General features: G+C 49.3%; 1 protein-coding gene across 2 annotated transcripts in view; it reads right to left on the minus strand.

The window, feature by feature from the left end:
- Positions 1-10,293, minus strand: part of GNG4 (G protein subunit gamma 4) — a 77,965-nt gene extending 67,672 nt beyond the window's left edge. For both annotated transcript variants that reach the window (XM_081229623.1, XM_081229622.1), the window contains exon 1: positions 10,134-10,293. The gene's annotated coding sequence lies outside the window, so the exon portion shown is untranslated. The remainder of the gene's footprint in view (positions 1-10,133) is intronic.
- Positions 10,294-14,256: the final 3,963 nt, after the last annotated feature.

A 14,256-nucleotide genomic window follows, 5' to 3' on the forward strand; every position in this document is an offset into this window, starting at 1 on the left:
AAGGCACTTAGAGTCTGCCTTGTATAATAGTAAGCACTCAATAAATGTTTGCTACTATTATTACTATTATTTGCTCAAGCAGAAAGTCTCAGCCTGGAAAGCCTCCACCACTCACTGGCTCTGCCCCAACCCTTTCACCTGGCCAAATCCTGAGACCCTTCTGGAAGCCTTCCATGACCTAGGCTAGATTTGTGATGGGGGGACCTGTTCTTAGTTCCCTGTGGTGTTATAATCATCTGCCTGTCTCACTAGATCGTAAATTCCTCAAGAGCTGGGATGCCTTCTCCTCATCTCTGCGACCCGACCCCCAGCACATGGCACGCAGCAGCCTTCACATGTCTCATCAATAGCCAAGGGTCCCTCTTGACCCCACAGCAAACAAGGGTGCAACCTGCACGGTGCTCCAGACCACGGGGTGCTGCTCCCTACGGGAGGGGAGCTGTGGAGGGAATGTCTGTGTCCCAAGGTCACCGTGCTCTGCGTGGGGGCAGTTATTCAGGGAGAGTAGCTGGCTTCCCCATCAAGGAGGCTCTCGCATGAAATGCAGGGACGACAGATGCATACGTTCATCCTGGAAGGGAGACCTGGGCTCCAGCACGCGTGGCAGCCAGGTGGCGTTTGCTGGGAGTCACGTCTCAGGGCTGCAGGTGGGCGGGAGGAACCAGCATGGGAAACAGGCTCCATCAGGTTGGGGGTGACCAGACACAAGGAAGAAAGACCCACAGAAGTCACCTGGTTCCGTGGTTTGTAAAACTCAAAACACAGTCCCAGGCTCTAGCCCAGACCTGCTGAATCAGAACGTCCAGGGGTGAGCCAAGAAAGCAGTATTTCTGAAAACTACCCAAAGCAATTCTGTTATGCAGCCAGGTTTGGAAACCACGGATGGATCTACCCTGAATTTTACAGACAGACTGTGCTACAGATAAATGGTTCCCTAAACAAGTGTGTTAAAATGGAAGGAACAGCCAGGGCAGCTCATCATTAAGCAAACTTACTGTGAACGAGGCGGGCCACGCATCCAGAACATATGAAACCCTTCTTACAGAGCTGTGTCCCCTAACCCATACAGGACTGCAGAAGACTGGACCTGCGGTGGTCTCTCTACTCTAGCGAGCCCCCAGATCTTCAAGACGGGCAGGTCTCTGATCCAGCCTCTCAGGGCACCCTCTGGAGGGCTCTGGGATGGGTCAAACTCCCCAGTACCAGGCTCCATCTGGAGCCTGGTACATCAGGAACTGCTTGGCCCATTGGTCTAGTCCCTGGATGGGTGGGGTGTCCACAAAACAGGCTGTTCTGGAGTGAGAGACATCTTTGTGCTGTGTGTTATTTTGCTGAGAGTCTCTGCCTCTGCCCCGAGTTATACTGCTGGGGATGAAGAATGTCACCTGCCGTACCAGTAAACAAAGGATACTGCGACCATCAAACCAGCAGCGGCTGCAGTCACCCCCAGCTGTGCACCCTGAAGGGTTTCAGGATGGAGAAAAGCAGGGTACTGACCCTAGAGAGTTGCGGCACATATCAAAGGAATAACTTCAATGAGCCCAGACTCTTGCATCTGCCCAAAAGAAGAAAAGTGCTAAACTCATTAACCTGAGATGTCTAGTTTTCTTTAATTCACAGTAATCTTTTGATGTTTCAACTACCTGGTCTTTGTTGCAGAAACTCCTGTATAGCCTTGGTCCTCCTTTTTTTTTTTTTTTTTTTTTTTTTTTGCGGTACGCGGGCCTCTCACTGTTGTGGCCTCTCCCGTTGCAGAGCACAGGCTCCGGACGTGCAGGCTCAGCGGCCATGGCTCACGGGCCCAGCCGCTCCGCGACATGTGGGATCTTCCCGGACCGGGGCACGAACCTGCGTCCCCTGCATCGGCAGGCGGACTCAACCACTGCACCACCAGGGAAGGCCCTCCCTTACCTTTTCAGAGCAGTTCCTCAGAGCGATCTGAGAGGCTGTGTCCTCGGCTTAAGTCCTCAGTAAATCCACTAAATAAAACATAATTCTCAACTCTCACGTTGTGCATTTTTTTTCAGTCGACACTACCAAACGCTCCTTTTGGGAAATGCAGCTTCCTTGTACGGTGGGAGTGTGGAAGGGGGGGAACGAAGCCCTGTTCTGTCAAGGAAGGCCGCTGAGCATCAATAACCCGTGGGTCTACCACGTTTCCAGCTGCTTCCATTTTCACTGGCACCACACAGATCAGGTAAGTTCGTTTACCTCCTGACCTTCATCTTGGATCAACATAGTAATCCTTCCATGAGCAGCGCATTTTAAATTCATAACGCCCTTCCCTGGCATTCCCTATCTCCCTTCCTCGTTTTATTTTTCTCCCAAGCACTGATTATACTGTTAAATGCTTATTTATTTGCTTATTTAAATTACTTTCGATTTTCTGACTTATTACGGTGTGATGCCTCTACTAAAACATATACGAGGGCAGGGATTTTTTTGTTTCCCCGTCCACTGCCTGCCTTTTCCACTGCTGTATCCCTCCCACGTAGAAGGTGCAGTGAGGAAAAACAGCAGGATAGAGTGAGGACTGTTAAAAAAAAAAAAAAAAGAAAGAAAGAAAGGAAGAAAGAAAGAGAGCAAACGCCACCACGGGGCCTGTTTCACAGCTAACACCTAACAACCAGAGGGAGCCCGAGCTAGCCTGGGGCCCTGGGCCAATCTGTGGGTGGTTTAGGTGAGTTGCCATGGTTACCGTGAAGCTGGGCCAGGGCCCAGAGCTCCTGCCTCGGGCCACCAGACCTTGGGGGTGGGTAGAGGGGGACTAGGAGGTTCGGGAAAAACATAAAACAGAGACTCACCCTTGGATAGAGACACTTCTCACGGAAGGCTAAGAAACCGTAATCCCCGACGTCAGCGACTGGTGAGAGCATCGGATCGAGTGCGCAACGTTAGGGGGACAAAGGAATCATAAACAAGAAGCAGAGCTGCAACTGCTTGAACGCAGAAAGAATGAGTCATCCAGGGAAGCGGGGTGGCGGCGGTTTGCTGTTGCTTCGCAGAGACTGGCGGGCTGAGCAGCCTCAGGGACTGCTAGGCACGGGGTCCCTTTTAAGGGACTTCAAAACATGAGAACTTGCAGTAGAAAGAGGATGCATTCTACAGAATCATTTTTGTTTTGCCCCAAACTTCCTATCTGTTCTCTGAAGCCTCCCTACTTGGTTTCCCTCGGACCCCCCCGACCCAGTGGGCAGTGTCACCCACCCCCTGGCTTCACCTGGGTACCAGCAGCTCTGGCTCTGTCTCCAGCCAGATTTCTGCTCACCTGGATGCACCTCCCAGCTCCCCCTGCCCTCCATCTCCCGCTCGCCACTCTGACTCACCCTGCACAGCAGGCACAGGGCGCCAAGGCTGGGACCTGCTAAATCCTGCATCTGCTCAACACCTGCCCCGGATCCCCGTTCCTCCTACAAAAGACTCTTCCACATGCCACTCATGCGTCTTCACAACCGGGCTCCCATCCGCCCTCTCCACTCTCCTCACTGCACTTTCCTAACTCTGGGCCTTCACACAGGCTGGTCACTCTGGCTTAGAGAGCCCTTTCTCATTTGTCTGGATTCAAAAATGGGACTCGGGGTTTCCCTGGTGGCGCAGTGGTTGAGAGTCTGCCTGCCGATGCAGGGGACACGAGTTCGTGCCCTGGTCCAGGAAGATCCCACATGCCGTGGAGCGGCTGGGCCTGTGAGCCATGGCCGCTGAGCCTGCGCGTCCGGCCACAACAGTGAGAGGCCCGCGTACCGCAAAAAAAAAAAAAAAAAGAAAACACGCCGGGGTCCAGGCCAACGATCAACTTATTTCATACGCTATTTACTAAAACAGATTCTAGCACAAGGAGAGGGTTTGGAGAGAAACTGGGGAGTTCAGAGGACTTTGACCCATTAGAGTATGTAGTGGGCGGGGGGTATCACGGCTGATCACCCTCCACCCCGCCCCGTGCAGGACACACTGTGCTTTTCTCTAACCTCCTCTTAGCATTTCTGAGGACATGGAGACATGGCAGAGTGGTGGCAGTGGTCACACTCGCGGCGATGTGGACAGACGGACGGAGCGCAGAAAGGTCTGTGGGAAACAGCCAGAAGAAGACACGATTCTACAAGACAGACCGAGTGGAGCTGAAACATCAAACCCCTCCTGCAAGGGAGATGAGGCAAAGCCACTCAGAGACAGGGACAGGGTAGTGGGGTCACCCAGGCACCCAAAGGTCTAAGTCAGCAGAAGACTCCGGTGACCCTGTCCCCGTTAGTTAAAATTCAGCTGAAGAAGAGAATACGGGATGCTGATGAAAGCCGACTTATGTATCTACGCCTCACCTTGCTCCAGAAAGAATTTGGTGACTGCTATCACCGTCAGCTTCCCTGCGTCACTTCCCTTGAGGTTCAACGCTTTGGAAATCTCAAGTTCCATCATCCCTTCCTGGCCACACAGCCCTTAAAACTTCAGAAGCCTGACTGTGTCTCTACATCCCTGCAACATTTGCTTCCCCCATATATACCATCAAACATACACTTACACACTTAAGTAATCTGTCTCCTTAACCAAGATGAGACCCTCCCTTGTCCGTGTGGTCCCACAGGTGTCAGGGGCTAAAGAAGCACCTGCAGACCAGTTGGAGACCCTGGGTTGTAAGTGAAGTCAACTGGGGCACAGAGAAAACAGATTTTTCCCAAGATTGAGGAACAGAGACTAAAAGCAAAGAGGGATTACTCACACTGGTTTAGCAGGCCGCCAGTTTTGGGCTCTAGACTTTGCTGGAAATTCTGAAGGGGATCAGAATATACCACCCCAAAATATGCCACCTTGGCATAAGGATTATTTTGAGCTGAAGGCAATTAGAAAACATCAGACACAGGAGGAATTCTCTGGCCTCCCCCTTTCTACCTAAAAGCAGGATATAAATTTCCCTTTGTGAATGTGTTTTCCCCTCCCATCACCCAGGAGGAGGAAAACAACCAGTATCCCTGGAGAAAGACACCACCGACACGGGCCTGCACAAATAAACCTACACAAATAAAATAACCCTTATCTGCCATTAGTTTTCGCCACATACTTACCTTCCCCAAATTTACCACCCCTGGAAGCTCAAAGCCCTTTTTCTTTGTCTTGTCACTTTCCCACAACTCATGTCCCTTTGTTAAAATGGTACACACACTCTCAAGCCTCACCGATTCTTTGGGTTTGCTCTTCTTTCCTGCGAAGGTCCTGTGCACATGCATAATAAACCTTTTCCCCTGTTAATCTGGCTCTTTTCTCTTGTTATTCTTGCCTGTCTTCAGTTTAATTCCTAGGCCCCAGGCACAGAACCTAAGAAGGTAGAGGAGAAATTTTTTTCCTCTCCTACAGTTTCCATAAAGGGTATGCATAGCAGGTACTACAGAGCAACAGGACAGATGCCTGCCCAAATTAGGCTGGAAAAACACGCCAGAGGAGGATTCCAATTCTTGGATATGCCTGGACCCTCCTACAGGTAAGGAAAGATGGGTAGGTGGAGGCCACTGTGATAGTGGGTCCCACAGATAAAAAGGGGGTCCCTCCAGGACGTGAGGGTCCTGACACCACCCACGGTCTGCCATCCCTGTCTTTGCCTCTCCAACAGCGTCCAGAACCTGAGCCACAGAGTCCAAGGGGCCATGATGGAAAATAACCTACTTGTAACAGACTGTCCTCAGCAATCCCCTACCTTGCTCTGCTTTCTACCCCCCTCAATATTCCCTTGCTCTTTCCTTCCTGTTTTCTAATTCCGTTTCTCCTACTTGGACCTTTATACTCATGTATTGTTTTGGCGAATATCTCTCAATTTTACTATTTGTGTGATAAAACACCGGAAGGAGTAATTACAGCTGAATTCGGGTGGTGGGGCTATGGGGGCACGTGTATTTTTCACGGTAACCCTTTTAAGCTGCAGTTGTAAAAGTGTTCTAATAAGAATTTTGGAAACACTTTTAAATGTTTTCCTTCTTCCTATTGCTATCGTCCTGCCCCTCTTCCTTTGGTGGCAACCTTGGGGAGGGAGTGGCAGAGAAGGCCCCAGAGCTGCAAGTTACACAGGAGCACCAGGAGGAAGTATAGGGACGAATGAGAAAAGCAGGAAGCGCAGCTCGCACCAGTTACTGGGTGGAGGGCTACTGCTCTGTGTCGTCATTGAGTTTGATGGGGCAGAGAGGGTGCCTTGGGCCCCAGAGGGATGTTTTTTGGTTTTTGGGTTTTTTTATTAAAAATTTTTTTGTGTGTTTGTTTTTCTTAACATCTTTATTGGAGTCTAATTGCTTTACAACAGTGTGTTAGTTTCTGCTTTATAACAAAGTGAATCAGCTATACATATACATATACCCCCATATCTCCTCCCTCTTGCGTCTCCCTCCCTCCCACCCGCCCTATCCCACCCCTCTAGGTGGTCACAAAGCACCATTTCTTCTATATTCTGTCTCCTCTATCTACTTCCTCAGCCTCACAGCAGATGTCCCACTAGAGAGTCAACCCAGCTGCCCAGGGAGAAATAATTTGAGAACTCTTAGAAGTGAGAGGAATAAGTCTTCTTTGGGAAGGGAGCACAGGTGCAGTCCCTGGGGGTGGGTCTCTTCCACGCATCTCAATCGCTCGCCTCCCATTGGTATATGCGTTTCCTTGGTTAGTTAAAAAAGTCACCACCCACCACAAGCACCCTGCCAGAATACCCCTGGATAAAAAAGACACTGCGGACACTGTTGGGTTTTTTTGTTTTGCTGAAGAGAAACCTTCCAGGTACACCGGGAGGATTAAATGAGCTCATCCACGAGGGGCATCCAGGTGAAGCCTGGTCCTCCCTCCACGCCACTGCCTGCTGCTCCCTCTGCTGTCTGGTCCTCCTAGGCTGGGCCACTGGTGACTCACTTGCAGATACCTGGGAACCTCAGGGCTTCAGGGACAGAGTAGCTTCTCCACACTCAGGGCCTGTTCCAGAAGCACCATATCCTCAACACACCCCGCACTCCCCAATCTGCACAGGACCTCACTTTTTTTAAATTAATTAATTAATTTACATTTTAATTTTGGCTGTGTTGGGTCTTTGTTGCTGCGTGCGGGCTTTCTCTAGTTGCGGCGAGCGGGGGCTACTCTTTGTTGTGGTGCGTGGGCTTCTCATTGGGTGGCTTCTCTTGTTGCGGAGCACAGGCTCTAGGTGTGCAGGCTTCAGTAGTTGTGGCACACGGGCTCAGTAGTTGTGGCTCGCGGGCTCTAGGGCGCAGGCTCAGTAGCTGTGGTGCACAGGCTTAGTTGCTCTGCAGCATGTGGGATCTTCCCGGACCAGGGCTCGAACCTGTGTCCCTGCATTGGCAGGCATATTCTTAACCACTGAGTCACCAGGGAAGCCCCAGGACCTGCCATTTCATTTGCCAAGTTCCACCAGAAAAACTGATTGCACACCAGCTGCCATTTGACCTAACAAAAGCTCCTTGACAATTAAAGTGATTTGGAATGCTCCAGCTAGCTTGTTGCATGGAGCTCTTTTTAAGTACCCATTGTTTTCTCTGCAGTAATTTGTCTTCTTCCAGCAGTACTTCTTGCCTCTACTTCCTTCCCTAAATGGAAATTTCATTTGCATGTTTTCACTTCTGATCATTTTTTAAAAGATATTTGGTTTATTTTTCATGTGGCTTCAACCAGCTAGTTAAAACCTTTCAGTAGTATTATGTTAATTTCTATACTATAATTGATCTGTTTTTCTTTTCTGACACTCATTCAGCTTCTCCGATTTTCAATTAAAATTCCTTTGCTGGCTACGGTTGAAAGCATATTTTGGTAGAATTTTTGGTGCATGAAAGAAGTTAAATTTCAGTTTCTGGCTTAAGAAAACTGATGAACAATTTCTCTACCTGAATAATAGTCCTCTGGAAGCCTGAATATGTCTAGAGTGGAAAAAAAACAAACAGGAATAATCTGCAAGATTAGATAATATTGATAGTAAATTCTCATAAAGGTGTTCTGAGAACAAATCTGGTAATATCTTAAAGACACTGTTTCAAAATTCCATGAAGAAAAAAGGTCAATCTACTAACATGAATTGCATTATTAGGCATTCTCCCTTCTTCAACTAGCACAAAAAAACAGACAAGGTAAGAAAAATGTGACAGTGATATGTGGCTATAAATAAATGAGAAGGATTCGTCTAGTAGACTTCAGTCTTTTCTCAGCCATTTGTCTGCTTTCCTCAGCAAGGAGTAGTTATGTGGTGAGTCAGTGTGTGCGTGTGCGTGTGTGAGAGAGATGGCATTATTCACAATCACTCGTAAGCTCAACCCCATCCTCCTGAGACAGCTGCCAGGCACTAGCTTCCCTGGGAACCAGGGGGACAAGAGGACAGTGTCCAGTTCCCACCTGATGTTCCACCAATTCGAAGAACATACTGAGATTTGGAGGGCTTCAGGGACTGTCATTTTGGCTATAAAAACTGTAAGATGAATACAGGAAAAGCTTTTTCCTCGTTTCTCCACCATCAACTTGCAATGAGAAACGGCAAAGGCAATTGCCCGGCCAATCATAGCACCACTGGGAATGACTCTTTTGCACTGCTTTTTTTCTCAGCTGCCCAAACATCTTCCAGAGGCTTCCTCTGAACAATTTTATGTTAAAGAGGCTGAAGGATAGGAGTCACGTGTGGGTGGAGGAGAAAACAGGAAGCCCATGGTCCTAAATAGTCATTTCAGCCTAATAACCCCATGGTGTGGCTACTCATTAACTAGCAAAGCATCACAATACACCTTACATTAACGCCTACTAGTTATGCCCAGCTATATCCAAGTCTCATCACGACTGATAATGCAGCCAACCCCACACTTCAAAAATAATCCACAGTTTACAGTGTACCGTGTCTTGTTTCTCAGGATTGAAAAAGGCTTTCCATTTATCACCTCGGCTATTCCCACAGTAGGGAACTGGGCCAGATCAGATGGCGGGTGCCTCCTTCCCCCGCAGCATGCAGAAACCAGGAAAAGGATTTCCCCAAAGGATCAAGAAGCCAGCCAAAGGGCCCGGGTCCCCTCCCTGCCTCTTTGAGGCATTTGCCACTGAATTTTCCTGTCGCACCATGAGAAGGAAGCACCACAGTGAGGACTCATGAGCAGATGATGAGACTGACACGGTTTAATGGGAAACACCAGCGCAGCCCAGCCTTTTACAGTCCTGGGAGGCAACAGAGAGAGAAGAAAACAGGCGCCGGTGGGGAGCTGGGAAGAGGGTGGGAGAACCCGTGTCCAGGATCCACTTTATCACTCGATCAAACTTTACCATTTCTGCATTTCCTAACACCCTAGCTCAAGATACACAGAAATAAGTCCTCCTTGTTTTTAAATTAAGAAATATTCTCCAATCACACCTCTGTCCACCGCCCCATCCCATCCTCTTGTTTTTATTTCTAAGGTAATTTAAAAAATTAAACCTAAGCTCCCCGAATGCCGTTGGGTGCGCGCGCTGCGAGCGCAGCCCATTTCAGCACCAGACTCGGGGACAGACGCCATAAGGGGGGCACAAACCGTCGCCCCTCCGTCCACTGACGCCGCCCGAACTGTTCCCGAGGCAGGTGTCCCGGGTGCTGGGGAATAAAAAGGGCTTCTTCAGGCCCAAAGCATTTCTCCAAATAAAATGAACAACTAGCCACTCCGTCCCTCCCGTTACGGCGCTCCTCAACGGGGGACGCCCCTGCCGAGACAAGAGCGAACTGCCGTGACCTACATACGAAAAAGGGGTCTCCAGAAGCCTCCCCCGCCTCGAGCCGGAGAGATCGGGCGACCCCGACCCCCAGGAGACCCCTCAGACGTTCCGAGCTGTCTGTCCAAACCTGCGCTCGGGTTTCCCAAGGGCTCGGCGGAGGGTCCTGGCTTCGAGGAGCCCCCGCCCGCGCCGGCGCCGGGCCGCTGATGATGCCCACCTGTGCGGGCGCCGCGCAGGCCGGGTTCGCCGCGGGCGGCCAAGATGATCACAGGTATTCGTTTCGCGAGCTTCCGCTGACAGCTGCAGGAAGACGCAGGCACCAGAACCGTCTCTCCAGTTCCAGAGACCGTCCCGCCCGAGTTTCCCTTTTGTCTCTGGCTCGCCCCGAGCTCGCCGGAGCAAGGACGGTGCCTCTCGTTCCCCACCGACACGCCCCAGCCGGCACTTACCCGGGCCGAGGGCGCCGCTCACGCGCTGGCTTTGTCTCCGGAGCGGTGCTCGCGGGGGGTGGCCAGACCGAACGGCATCTCCCCTCTATCCGGGCGCAGGGCTGGGCGGGCTCCGGCTCCGGCTCGGCGCTCGGGCTCCCGCGCCTGGGCGCGGACGGGCTGGCGGTGGAAACGCGCGCCTCGCGCAGCGCGCCGCCCCCGGGGTCTCCGCGCCGCGTCACCAGCCCCGCCCCGCCCCGCCCCGCCCCGTGCCTCCAGGCCCGGGCAGGGGAAAGACCACGTGAGGCCGAGCGCCGGGTGCAGGTGGGCGAGCCCGTGCCCCGCTGGCGAGTGCGGTCACCCAGCTGCCGAGTACTTTGTTTGCTCGGCACCCCCCATGCCGGGCTCCAGGCGTGCGTCCGGGTCGGGCGGGTGCAGAGCGCGTGTCGCCGGCCCCCGCCTTCTCGCGTCCACTCCGGTCGCGCCCACTCTGGAGCAGGGTCTCGCTGGGCGCCCGGGAGGGGCCGGGAAATCCCGCCCGCCGCCATTGACGTCACTGGTGCGTCACCGGGGCTCCCGCACCGGGGCTCCGCGCACTCCCCGCGCCCCTAGTCTCTCATCCGCGACCCCGCGCCTCCGCCCGGCCCAGCTCTCCGCCTGGGACGCGCATCGCCCAGGGGCTGGAGGAGGGGAGATGAGGGGGAACGGTGGGGTGTTGGGGCCGTGGTCCTCGCGGGCTTCGGGGACCTCGGCCTCTGGCAACTTCATCCTTGCCAGCGGGTTAGCTACGTGGACCAACCCGGCTAGGCGCGGCCGGTTGCCATCCATCACCAAAGAATACACAGTATACCCCACCCCACCCCCAAGGGGGGCAGTGAAAGGAGAAATGCTTAATACCCGTAAAGATTCACAGGGCATTGTCTCCATTTACCGGGACGTTGCTAAGTAACGGGAAATGTAGGGATGGCCACGCCAGCCCAAGGCGTTGGGAGTGGGAGCGAGCCGCGAGCTCTCCTCCCGGGCTGCGACCGGGAAGGCGGGAGCACATTCCTAGTGTTCGTGGAGAGCAGAAGCTGTTTCCACGGGGAAATCCTTGGCGACTCCTCATTCCTTCTGAACCGTAAGCGTTTTGCGATGGAGATACTAAAAACCTCTCCGTTATTATAATCCTTTTCCTTCAGGGAAAAACAGCTTAAGCGCCGTCCATGTTACAACTCCTGGTAAAATAATACAAAATCTTTGGAATAGGGAAGCTACGTTACACTTACAGCAGTGTTAGCAAGATAGGTAGGAAAAGGAGGCCAATGTTAATTCCTTTATAGGAAAAGCAGAAAATCGTGGTTGACAATTAGGAAATATTTCTTGAAAACCTGCGTTCGCCGTCCTCATCCACCATCAGCAGCCATTCCTCGCAGTAAAGGGTACGAGGATCACTTGTTTCTGAGATCTCTGATCCCCGTTGTCTTGACATTTGCCCCAGACAAATGTGCACCTTCCGAGACTCCAAGTGTCTGATAGAATGAATGCAAATGTGGAGTTCAGAAAGCCTCACCTGGGGCTAGCAAACATCTCACACAGGTTTTTGTCACAGCTTGGAAGTGCCCATCTAAAACACAGAGTTCAACTATGGTAAAGTGGCTCAGCCAGTAAATACCCACTACACTGACCTTTTTTAAAAAAGTGAGATAGATATATGAGAACTGCATTTAAAATTCAACAAATCCAAAATTGGGCTCATTATTTCCACCCCCAAATCTATTTCTCCTGTACTTCCTGACTCAGAGGCACCACTCCCCAGCTGGTTGGCTGAGTTATCCCAACTCCCATCTCAATCCCAATCAGGCAATTGTAAGGGAAATCAGTTTCCACCCTTTCAGATTCCTCACTCACTTATTTTATCTTTCTAATTCATTACAGTACCCCTTAAAGTAGGATTATGTCCATTTTAAAGAGAAAGAAGAGGGTCAGTTTGAGCCCGTGGCTCCAGAGTGAATCCCTAGACCAGCAGCATCAGCTGGGAACTTGCTAGAAATGCACATTCTCAGGACCCATCCCAGCCCTACTGAATCAGAAACTCTGGGGCTGGGGCCCAGCAATTGGTGTTTTAAGCCCTCTAGGTGATTCTGATTCTGTCTATCTCTGTCCATCACCCAAGACTGCTGTGTTGACGAAAATTCAATTAACAGTCAAACTAAAGAGAAAAAAAGGGAATTTTATTCGAGCCAAACTGAGGATTATAACCCAGGAGACACACTCTCAGAAAGCTCTGAGAACTGTTCCACCTGTTAGAAGTCAGAGGCACAGTCATACACATTTTCGAGACAAAAGATTGTATATCAAAATGACATATTGATATTTTACGTAAAGTTCCCCAAGGATAATACAGTCCAGGTAAGCCCATACAAAGCAGCAAGTCACCATGACCCCCTAGCGTTGGGAAAGAAGGCTATTCTTTTACATTGATAAAATTAGAAGAAAGAGGGGGAAAAAAATGACCTGTGTCCCAGCAGGCACTCTCATCTTTGAGAAGGTCTGGTTAATGTGTAGCAAAAATGCACTCTGCACATTAGGGAGGGAGGAGGCATAAAGGGACAGAACGAGACAATTCCGTGTTTAAATTTTCTTGTCCTGCCTTAAAATGTAAATTTTATTTCATTAGCTGCAATCACCTGACACAGCTGCAGACCCTGGGCATCCATTTTCCTTCCTTTGCCCCCCTCCCCCCGGTTCTGATACCTTTGTCTGATACCGATATCACCTCTGCAGATTTCTTAGATAGGTGTTTGCATGATGTATCCTTTTCCATCCTTTTACATTTAACTTATCTGTATCTTTATTCTTAAAGTGGGGATTCTCTATTCTTGCAGACAGCATAGAGTTGGATCTTGCTTTTTTATCTTCAGCCTGCCAAACTGGGCCTTTTAATTGGAGTGTTTGGATCATTTACTTCTTATGTAATTATCATGTGGTTGGGTTTAAATCTACAGTCTTGCTCTTTGTTTGTTTTCTGTTTGTCCTATTATTGTGCATTCCTTTTATCCCGTCTCTCTTTTTTTTAATTGAGGTATAGTTCATTTACAATATTATATTAGTTTCAGGTGTACAACATAGTGATTCAAAATTTTTATAGATTACACTCCATTTAAATTTATTATCAATATTGGCTATATTCCCTGTGCTGTACAATATCCTTGTAGTTGATTTATTCTGTAAGTAGTAGTTTGTATCTCTTAATCCCATACCCTTATCTTGCCCCTCTCCCATTTTCTCTCCCCACTGGTAACCACTAGTTTGTTCTCTATATCTGTGAGTCTGTTTGCTTTGTTATATTCATTAACTTGTTTCATTTTTTAGATTCCACATATGTGTTAACATATAGTATTCATTTTTCTCTATCTGATTTATTTCACTAAATACCCTCCAGGTCTATACATGTTGTTACAAATGGCAAAATGTTATACTTTTTATGGTTGAGTAGTATTCCATTGTATATATATACCACATCCTCTTTATCCATTTATCTGTTGATTGACACTTAGATTGCTTCCATGTCTTGGCTATTGTAAACAATGCTGCTGTGAACACTGGGGTGCTTGTATCTTTTCAAATTAGTGTTTTTGTTTTCTTCTTATATATGCCCAGGAGTGGGATTGCTGGATCATATGGTAGTTCTATTTTTATTTTTTTGAGGAGCCTCCATTCTGTTCTCCATAGTAGCTGTACCAATTTACATTCCCACCAATGGTGTAGGAGGGTTCCCTTTTCTCTTCACCCTCTCCAGCATTTGTTATTTGTAGACTTTTTGATGATGACCATTCTGACCGGTGTGAGATGATACCTCACTGTGGCTTTGATTTTCAGTCCTCTAATAATTAGCAGTGTTGAGCATCTTTTCATGTGCTTGTTGGCCATCTGTATGTCTTCTTTAGAGAAATGTCTATTTAGTTATTCTGCCCATTTTTTGACGGGGTTGTTTGTTGTCAATTGTATCCCAATAAAACTGGAAAAAAATAAAAATAAATCACATAAAATCTAAATTCTTAAAATTTCAGATATTGTGTGCTTATCTCTAGAAGTTGCATTTTGTTTTTCTAATCTTCCATTTTTTCTCATTAGATTTGTTTTTCTTTAAATCCTTGAGCAT

This window comes from Mesoplodon bidens (assembly GCF_964165515.1).
Source record: "Mesoplodon bidens genome assembly, chromosome: 1".
Taxonomy (NCBI): domain Eukaryota; kingdom Metazoa; phylum Chordata; class Mammalia; order Artiodactyla; family Ziphiidae; genus Mesoplodon; species Mesoplodon bidens.